The sequence below is a fragment of the Arachis hypogaea genome, chromosome 18, assembly GCF_003086295.3.
Source record: "Arachis hypogaea cultivar Tifrunner chromosome 18, arahy.Tifrunner.gnm2.J5K5, whole genome shotgun sequence".
NCBI lineage: Eukaryota > Viridiplantae > Streptophyta > Magnoliopsida > Fabales > Fabaceae > Arachis > Arachis hypogaea.
The window spans coordinates 62,885,370-62,892,929 of NC_092053.1; positions in this window are offsets into that span (position 1 = coordinate 62,885,370).

The following is a 7,560-nucleotide window of genomic DNA, read 5'->3' on the forward strand; positions in this document are numbered from 1 at the left end:
AGGTGAGTTATTCTTGAATCCTTGTGAAATTTTGATTATGTTGAGCCCTAGATTGATTAGTTATGATTTATGTGTATTATAGCTTGAGATTGTGATTATTGCAGCTTGTTGGTGCTTGTGGAATTATATTGGCGGCTTGCTTGTGGTTGGAAGCTTAGCTTGCACTCAATTTTGGGTTTTTGGCATATTGGGAATCAGCCAAGGTATGGTTTTGGTTTCCTCTATATAGTATATAATATTTCTGGACACTTAAGCTAGTGACCTATAGGATATGTTTGAATTAAAATGGTTGTTGAGTTGTTGAATGACGACGTATGATGATTTATGATGGATTGATGATTTTAAGTTTAATTATGATTATTGATAATGATATGATACTAATGAAGGATTGAGTGGATTGAAAAGTGGTTTGGTATGGTATATGTGATGTTGAGATTGATGAAATGGTAATGTGGATGGAAAATTTGAATGAGGATTGATTATAGTGTTATATATGTGATTTTGAGGTTGAAAATAATGTAATATAAAGTAAAATTTGGTAAGGATGGTGAATTATGGCCCAAGAGGGTAGATTGTGATGTGAATTGGAGTTTGGTATTGTTTTGGTTTGATGTGGGTTGAGAATTCGGAAAATTGAGTAATTGTGATCTTTTGGTAAAACTGAGATTTTAGTGAACTTCCATGAATCATATCTTGAGCTACCTTTCTTTAAATTCAATGTTTTTTATATCAAATGAAAGATGATTGAACAAGCTTTAAAATGGCTTAAGTTTTGTGGAAATCCGATTTTGGTAGAGGAAGATATGATTGTGGGAAGTTTGGTGTCAAAATCTAAAATTCTGCAACATTGCAGAATTTTGTGATTTCTGGTTTATGTGCGCACGCACAGCCTTGTGCGTACGCACACACAGGGGAAGGCTAACTGCTGGCAGCGCTAGCATAGCCTGTGCGCGCACACAACCAATGAAGATTTACAACCTGTGCGCACGCACACGTTGGAAAGGGTAGTCTGTTAGGGGCGCTAGCACACCTTGTGCGAGCAAACAGAATTGCAAAATTTGGTACATGTGCGTACGCACACTTTTTAAAAATTTTCCAAGGCGTGCGCACGCACACGCCCTGTTCTTTAAACTTAAACTTTGTTTTCAACTATTTCACCTTTCCAACAAGCTTGTAAACTTCTGTGACACCTATTTAAGACTTTTAAGCTTATTTTTGGGTATCAAAACATGGGAAAGGTCCTAGGAGATTTGATTTGGGTTTTACTTTGAAATGTTAGAGAACAGAGGTTTAGGTTTCTGGTGTATTGAGGATGAGTTTGGTTGAGAGAGAAGGAAGAGTAGTGAACTTGGTGGTTATTGACAATGAGTTGAGAAATTGATGTATTAATGAGTTCGGAATGGAATTAAGAACCGATGGTGGTTATTATGAGTTTGATGGATGTTGAAGGAAAGTGTGCCAGGGACTATATGTGTGTTTGGATTATAGTTTGCAAAAGGGAGTTTGTATAAAAGTGATTTTGCAAACTTGATTTTGATGAAAAGTAAGTTTGCGTTAACGTGATTTATGTTTGGCAATATTTATATCAAAATGGATTATAGTAAAATAAATGTTGTTTGAAATATACTACTCAAAATCACTTTTATATGAAAAATTACTAAAAGAGACATCAATTTAAATAATTTTTTATATTATCCTATTATTTTATTTTAGATATTTAAATAAATCTTATTAATTTATTTTATAATAAATTAATATTTACTTACTAAATTAAAGTAACATATAAAAAATTGATAAAATATATTTTAATACATAAAAATACTAAAGGGAGTACTATACATTTTATAATGTCAAACAAAAAGAAAATGTTCTATATTATTTTAGTACCGTTATTATTCTTTAATTTAGTATCATTTTGGATTATAAATTTTTATAATTAGTATATAATAAAAATGAAAGTAAAGTACAATAAAAAGTACAATAAAAACGAAAAAAACAAAAAAATTCCGTACAAACATAGAATATAATAATTACAACTAACAACATATATCATATGAACAAAAAAATTACAATAAGAAGTAAATAAAATTCATACGAATAAAACTAAATAAAAAAATTTATACACAACATAAATATAGTACAATAAAGGATAGAAAGAAAGAATTTATATAAACAAAAAATAATAAAAATATCCTAAAAATTAATAAAAATAAGAATTTATATCAACAATAGTTGTCATATGAATAAAAAATACAATAAAAATATGACATCAGAACACTAAAAAAATAATATCAGAATACAAAAGTAATATAAAAAAATATTTATATATAAATAAAAAAACAATAAAAAATATAAAAATCAAAATATGAAAGAGAGTACTAAAAGTAATAAAAAATTAAAATATTTATCTTGGCAGTGATTGTAACAAATCTGAAAGATTTTGATGAAAAAATAAATTGGAACCAAGAACATATACAAAGAACTATTGTGAAAATTATATGGTTACTTACATCATTTTTATAGAAGAAAATTAAGGATACGATTGGTAGAAGAGGAATAATTTTCTTACTTAATTTCTCAATTGTAATTAGCTTTCCCCAACGTGAACACAGAAGATAAAATTTTTAGCTTCCTATAAACGTACATTTAGAGGCAAAATCACTTCTAGATTCAGAGTTTTAAAGAGTTGCCAAATATAAGAATGGGACATTCAAAGCACTCAAACGAGCTTCTCTCTTCTCCAACGTGAACTCCAAACACACCCTATATCCTTGGAATGTTGAGAATTGATAATTGAAAGTGATTTGAGAAGAGAAATGGTGATGACTGGTGATGATTTGAGGTCAATGGACAGTGGTTGAGATGAGTCAAGGACTCGGAGTGATAATGATGAAATTATTGGATTATAAGAGAGTGTGCAGGGCCTATATCCCTGGCGTAGTAGATTTCTTTGTTGCATGTGTAGTCGTTGTTGTTTCCTTCTTTGCTGCATGAAGTGTGCGGGGCTTATATCCCTGGCGTAGTAGACTCCCTACTACATGAGTATACAGGGCACTATATCTCTGGCGTAGCAGGTTCGCTGCTGCATGAGTGTGCAGGGCACTATATCCCTGGCGTGGCAAAAAAGGCTACATCCGGAAGGATGTGTCGGGTTGGCATTTACGGACCGACAAGTGATATCACGAGCCAATAGGATAGACATTCATCATATGCATCTCTTATGTGCTTGCTTGCTTTGATTAATTGAGTTTGTGATGAGAGAACTTTTGCGTGGTCTAGAAATTTGCGGATAAATCTTCGTTGCAAGTATAGTTTCTAAACCTTCAAAAGTCCTTTCATACAAACGTTTTGGTTGTCACAAGTAACAAACCCCTTTGAAATTGATAACCGAGTATTCAAACCTCGGGTCGTCTTCTCAAGGAACTACAGGGAAGTATGTTCTTATTATTGGTTATGAGTCTTGTAAAGTAGGGGTTTCAGAAAGTAAGGGAGCAGTATGTTGCATAAGAAGAATAAAATAAATAAATAACTGTAAAATAAACTCTTGGCAAGGTATGAGAAATTGGAGGTCCTATCCTAGTTATCCTTATCAGGTGTGAAGAGAATTGGGTTTTAATCCCACTTGGTCAGCCTTTACTAAGCAAAGGAAGGTTGAGTGGACTGATTGGCTTGATTCTCAAGTCCTAGTCAACTCCTGTGGAGAGACTAGCCTTAGAGCAATCCTAGCTCAAGCAGAATCTGCCAATTTCAATCACTTGCTGAGTTTGATAACCCAAGTATTACCAATCACTTGACCAAAGCCAAAAGGGAGAAAAAATATCTAAATTAAATTGAAAGCAATCTTAAATAGAGCAAAGCAATCTTAAATCTAAAATACCTCAAATAATATTAATTAAGAAAATTATATATAACATGGAAGAGTTCAAAAGTTAAATTAGGAAAATAAATAAAAATAAAAAACTTGGGATTGAGAGCCACTCCTAAAACTAAGAGAAATCCTAAATCCTAATCCTAAGAGAGAGGAGAGAACCTCTCTCTCTAAAAACTACATCTACTCCTAAAATTGTGAATGAGAGCTTCCTTATGAATGGATGCATTCCCCACTTTATAGCCTCTAATCTGTGTTTTCTGGGCCGCAAACTGGGTCGGAAACAGCCTAGAATTCGCTGGTTGCGAATTCAAACACGCTGATTTTTTGTCACTGCGACGCGGCCGCATGGATGACGCGGTCGCGTCGCCTAGCTTCAGGGCAACTATGGCATATTATATATCAAATTGAAGCCCCGGACGTTAGCTTTCCAACGCAACTGAAATCGCATCATTTGGACCTCTGTCGCTAAAGTTATAGCCGTTTGAGTGCGAAGAGGTCAGGCTGGACAGCTTAGCAATTTCTCCAACTTCTTGTATTCCTTCCACTTTTGTATGCTTCCTTTCTATCCTCTGAGTCATTCCTGCCCTGTAATCTCTGAAATCACTCAACACACATATCAAGGCATCTAATGGTAATAAGAGAGGATTAATATTAGCAAATATAAGGTCAAAGAAGCATGTTTTCAATCAAAGCACATAATTAGGAAGGCAAATGTAAAACCATGCAAATAGTATGAATAAGTGGGTAAAGAGTTAATAAAAACCACTCAATTAAGCACAAGATAAACCATGAAATAGTGGTTTATCAACCTCCCCACACTTAAACACTAGCATGTCCTCATGCTAAGCTCAAGAGAAGCTATAAAGATTAAGAGGAATGGTAAAATATATGAAATGCAACCTATGAATGCAACTACATGCTAAATACTTTTACTTACTTGGTTAAGAGTAAATAAGTTCTTCAAGACAAAAGTAATTCAAATTCCACTAATTCAAACAATATAATAAAAAGCAAGTAAACTTATAAGAAGATAGCTCATGAAAGCAGGGAACATATAATCAAGCATTGAACCCTTACTAGTAGTGTATATTACTCTAATCTCTCAAGTGTATAGGGTAATCACTCTACTCTTCTCTAGTCATACTTTCTAAAACTGTTCTTCATCTAACCAATCAACAAATATTTAGCATATCAATGCAAACATCATGAGGTCTTTTTAGGGTTATAATGGGGCTGAGGTAAATGTAAGGATATATGTATGGCCAAGTGAGCTTTATAAAGTGAATCCTTAATTAGTTTAAGATCTCACCTAACATATACATACTTTATATAATTTTAAAATACTTTACCTAGCTACCCAAATTTTTCCCACTTTTGTATTACATGCTCAAGTATCAAACTTATTTTTGAATTTTGTCCCATGTGCATTGATTTTTTTTATTTTGCATTTGGGATAATATTATTTTTCTCTTTTTTCTCTTTTTTTTTTGTATTCCCTTATTTAATTACTTAATGCATATATATATATATATATATATATATATATATATATTTTTTTTTCAATGCACATGGTAATTTAATTATTTTGATTTTACATGAGCATGCTTCCCAAATTTTCAAATAACTTATTCAATTTAATTCCCTACTTTTTCATATCATCCCATGTTCCCATAAAATTCCCCGCACTTAAATTATACACAATATCTATCTTAAGCTAACCAAGGATTCAACTTGGGATTTTTATTTTGTTTTTCTGCTTAAGGCTAGTAATGTGGTTATGAAATAGAAGGGGGTTAAAAAGTTCAAATTGGCTAACAAGGGTGATGTAAAAGGTAGGCTTATTTGGGATAAGTGAGCTAATAACAAATAATGGCCTCAATCATATGCAAGCATGTAAATACACTAAATAATGGACATATAGAATGGAACAAAGCAAAGATTGCAATTATAGAGAAGAAAACACACAATGATAAAAAATTTTGGTTAAATAATGTAACCATGTAAATAAGCTCAAAATCTCACAGGTTGTGTGTTCTTTGGCTCAAAAACCATGTTCCAAATACAACTTCAAACAAGTTTTAATAGAAAAATTTTTTAATTTAAATTAGTGAAATACTATAAAAATTTATTGAAAAAGAAAATATTACTTCAACCAAGTGGTAAAATATGCACAAAATCAAATAAACATGCAATCAAATATGCAAAATGCAATAACTAACAAGAAAAATAAGCCATTGGTGTTGAGATAGAAGAGTAACTAACCCATGGAGATCGGTATCGACCTCCCCACACTTAAAGATTGCACCGTCCTCGGTGCATGCTGAGATGTGCAGGTGGACGGGTTGTTCCAACTGATGCTTTCCTTCAAGGATTGTGCGTAGGAACTTGTGTGTCTCTCCCATGCAAACGTCTTCCGGTTCTCTTCCTGGTGGCCATCCTGAAAGGAAAAGGGAAGGAAAGTAACCCAAAAATAAAGATAAAATAAAATATAGTTGGGTTAATGCCAAATGATAAGGGTCTCATTTACATGGAAGCTTCAACATGTACGTGAGAAAACAATAGAAGCCATGGCATACCAGTGGTGCAAAAATTGCAAAAGTAGGGAAGAGAGTGTGGGTAAGGAGAGATAATATAAATTCATGTCAATGTAAAAGTAATACAGGTATAAAAGATTGGAATTGATATAAATAATATTACCTATCCAGAATAAAACAAGTCACTAAGCACCCAAAATAATTCAAGAGAAGATGCAACAGTTAAATAAGAAAATTTGAACACCAATAGTAAAATAATAAATTTATAAAAAATATGCAATGAATGAAAGTATGTAAATAAATTAAATAAAATGAAAGTGAAAAAGGATGAGAGTTAAAAAGATGAAGAAAAAGAAGGTAAGAGAAGAGAGAGAAAGAAGAGAAGATAGAAGAAATTAGGAGTAGAAAAGAAAAGATAAGAAAATGGGCACTAATCCGGATAGGTTGTGCGACGCTGGCGACGCGGTCGCGTGGTGCGCGATAAGGTTGGGTGACGAGGACGCGTGGGGTACGCGATTGCGTGACTCGATTCGTGCTAGTGGCGCGAGTGCAGCCTCGCGGTCGCACAACTCTCTGTTCAAAACTTAGTATTGCCAAAATCCAGGGTGACGCGGTCACGTGGAGCATGCGATCGCGTGAGTAGCCAGTATAAGCATATGACGCGGACGCGTCGGTCATGCGTCCGCGTGGGAAGGATTGTGCATTCAGCACCAATCCAGCACCACTCTCGCACAACTTTCGGTCGTGCACCACTTTGACGTCGAAATTCTGGTTACGCGGCCGCGTGGGACACGCGGTCGCGTGGGAGGCCATTATTCCCATATGATGCGGTCGCATGGGGTGATTTGTGCCATTGGCATGCCTCTAGCCCTGCTCCTGCGTAACTTTCTGTTCATTTTCTTTTCTTCCCATTGCACTGGTGACGCGTACGCGTCAGCGACGCTGCCGCGTCGCGTGCGTGCTTTTTTTTTTTTAATCTGAAAAGATGCAGAATGCAGTGTTAATATGAATGTGATACAAAACTCCAGGTTCAATATAATAAAATAAAACTCAAAAACAAATAAAACTAAATAAAGATGAAAAAAAGAACGATCATACCATGGTGGGTTGTCTCCCACCTAGCACTTTTAGTTAAAGTCCTTAAGTTGGACATTT